The sequence below is a fragment of the Arachis ipaensis genome, chromosome B06 (genome assembly GCF_000816755.2).
Source record: "Arachis ipaensis cultivar K30076 chromosome B06, Araip1.1, whole genome shotgun sequence".
NCBI classification, from domain to species: Eukaryota; Viridiplantae; Streptophyta; class Magnoliopsida; order Fabales; family Fabaceae; genus Arachis; species Arachis ipaensis.
Window position 1 is genome coordinate 115,869,046 of NC_029790.2, and position 3,766 is coordinate 115,872,811.

Below are 3,766 nucleotides of genomic sequence, written 5' to 3' on the forward strand. Positions count from 1 at the left end.
CTTATAAGGACAGTTATATACATAAATATTCTGTTAATTAAACTAATGTCAAAATAATCAAGTTCATTTAAAATTATAAAACTCAATAATCAAACTAAAATGTTAAAAATTAAACTATCAAACTAATTATCTATCTAAAAATTCATGAAGAGTCAAAGATACTTAGAGCCCGTTTGGATATGTTCATAAGTGACTTTTTTTAACTTTTAACTTATGAAAATGTGTAGTATTAATGTCTAGTACAATTTTCAAAACAAAATTGCAACTTTCTAAAAAGCTATTTTGGTACTTAAGGAGAAGTTAAAAAAAATGACTTCTCTCATAATAAAAAGTTTTTTATCACTTTTTTTTAAATAAGTACTTTTAGAACTAAAAAATCAAACACAAAATAATTTATTTATAAGCTACTTTTAAAATAAACATTTATTGTTTAAGCTATTTCTTCAAAAATAACTTAATTAAGTTGTTTACTCAAACTGGACCTTAGTCAAAAGAGAAGACTCAAAAATCAAACTAAGTATCTAGAGTGATCCTTTTAATTTGCGGTCCTCACTATTTTAGTTTTATAAATCCAAAATTTATTTTATTTTAGTTTCATAAATCCAAAATTTATTTTATTGGTCTCCAAGATTCAGTTATAGTCACCATATTGGCCTTTTAGTAGTGAGTCAGTGAATAAAGTGTTGAGTTAACTCTGACTGTTCAAAACTCCATTTGCTCATTTCATGGATGATTTCATTCCTCTCACGAGTAAGATCTCGACCCTCATTCTGAGCTTGTACACATGCTTCGAGAGCTGCTCGATTAGCTACGGCACCTGATGCATTTTTTCAAGGATGTCCTAAGGTTTCACCACTGAATCAGAGTACAGAATCATCTCCAAAGATCTCGGTCAGAGTAGGCATATGCCAAATGTGAATAATCCTGAAACAATAGGAATAACACCTGGTAGAGAAATTTAATCCTGAGTGAGTGAAATAAATACCACGACTTCGATATTTTTCAATAAAATTATCATGTAATAAATCAACAAAACCTAAATTAATATCTCTTTTCCCTTCAAGTTTACTTACTACGGTATCGGAATGAATATGATTTTCATCAGACAAATATAATACTTTAGCTAGTAAATTAAAGTGCATACCATTTATTAAGATTGTTTTTTTATAAGTATTGTAATTCGAACAGCCTTATTACTAAGCAATAAAAAACTTATTTATACTTTTTCAAAAAGTAATCCAAAATTTTTTTTGTCCCTATATAATTTTTATGTATGTGAATACGAATCCATCTTTTTTTTACGTAAAAAATATTCTTTTTTACGATTAAACTCTTTTAGCGTTCTTGTTGAGTGAATCTACTTCTATACAAAAATAGAATATCTTGAAGAAATCTTTTTAAATAATTTTTCGCCTATCTTATCATTCTTCAGGTAGCATTTGTTTTGAGGTATTGAGACAGAGACTGGGAGACTGAGACTCAATATTATGTTTGTTGGTTCAGAGACTGATACTAAAATTTCTGTCTCTGTCTCCAAAATTTCAGTATTTCAGTATCTCCAAAAAGTAGGGACACAGGGGACTAAAATTTTTAGAGATAGAAACTGAAACTTTAATAACATTTTATACCTAAAATATCCTCATTTCAATTAATTAATTCTAATTTTACCCTTTGTGCAAATTAAATTAGAATTTCATTATTGTTTCAATTTCTGTCTCCCACTTTGTACCAAACAGAATACTGAGATTTATTTCAATCTCTGTCTCTTAGTCTCTGTCTCTCAATCTCAGTCTTTCCGTCTCTGTCTCTCCACCAAACACTACCTCAAGGATCTTTTCATTCATTATGTTAGATATAAAAAAAAATCTATTGGTAAGTGCTAAAAGATCTAGTACATTAAAATCCATAGTTATGGTTATGCACCCGAATTCATTAGTATGAAACATTTTTTTAAGTAAAATTCCCTGGTATATGAAAAAGTGCTTTTGTCATTATGGAATAAGCCTTCACATCTTAATGCATAGTTGCATACACTTAATTTATTCGGAGATATTACAACGGAATCTGTTTTTTTGGAGAACATGAGTCAAAGCAATAATAAGAATATTTTTAGTGGAATATCTTTCACAATTCTTAGAGAGATAGTTCACTAAGACTATGTTTGGAATAGAGACAGAGACTGTGAAATAGAGACTAAAGTAAGTATCTGTATTCTGTTTGGTGTAAATTGTACATGATAGAGGACTGAGTTATGTTTTAGTATCCTTTTTGATTTAAAATAAAAATAGAGACTAAAATATTTAAAATGACTAAAATACTCCCACTATAAAACCCTAACCCCCTCTCAGTAATGAGTCTGATCAACCTCCTTTCTCACTTCCCCTTTGCTCGAAGCCTCGATCTGTGCATGCCTCCCAGTCTCCCATTCTATGCAACCTCCATTCAACCCACCGCTGGCAGCATAATCCATACCTACTAAAATAGCCAACCGTCATATCTCTCTCTCTCTCTCTCTCTCTCTCTCTCTCTCTCTCTCTCTCTCCATGCCGCAGCAGTCAGGTCTACTGTGCCGCGCGCTCTCTCCCTTGCGCTTTCTCGAGTTTCAGTTTCGTGCCGTCCTTGCCGTCGTCCCGCCTATATTCGTTGCACATCCCATCCTCCCTTCTCTTTTTTATTTTGATTTTGAATTTTTTTAATGTAATGAGATTGTTGAATCTGATTTTGACATATGTTAATAAGATTGTCATTGTTTTTTTGTATTATTGTTATTGGTGGTGGTAAAATTTGTTATGACAAAGATGTAATGGTGGGGTGAAAGGTAGGGTGGGTTGGAGTGAGAGGTGAGGGCTTGGCAATGGAGGGATTAGGAATGGTAGATTTAGAATATAAAATTTTGAATGAGAAAATTTGATAAAAAAAAATTATTAAAATTTCAGTTTCCTTCCCAAAAATTTAGTCTCTTTCTACTTTTTGGAGGTATTGAAATGATTGAAATTTTAGAGACGAAAATTGAAATTTTCTTTCTAGTCTTTAACCACCAAACACAATGTTGAATTTCAGTCTCCCAGTCTCAGTCTCAGTACCCCTTACCAAATGCTACCTAATAGACTGAGGAATAAGTAATTCAACTAATACACATCAAATCATGAATGTTTGGAATCTAGTTTTGATATAATTGACCGATAGTTGCGGATATGCAAAAATCTTTTTTATTATTATAATGGATTCTCAAAAAAATTTGTATCGAATAAATATATAATTCAACTATTTTGTATTAAAACTTTGGCTCATAAACTCAAGAGGACTTTACGTGCTTTTTTTAAAAAGATTAGATTCAGAAGATTATCAAAAGAATTCTTTACAAAGCAAGAAGAGATTTTTTGTTTGATCTTTCTAAGATCTTTGTTTACTTTGTGGATGTTATATAGAAGTTGAATTTTGTATTTAAATATTCTTTTCGGTAATGATCCAATCAATATAAATTGATAAATCAAATTCATTCTTATGCTAAAATTTGGAATAAAAAATGTATTTCTTTTTTATTTTGAATAGTATTCTCTATAGGATTCTAAAATTTTCACGCTAGACACATGGTTAAAAGATGTCATTTTGTTTTGAAGCTTAAACAAGGGAAAAACGAGAAGATCAAGAAGAATTTATATGATATGAAAACCGTTTTATCTCCCCTCATTTTACAAAACGGCCTCATTTTTGTCTTGTTTAAGCGTCAAAACTAAACGATGTCATTTTATCCTATGTATAGCGT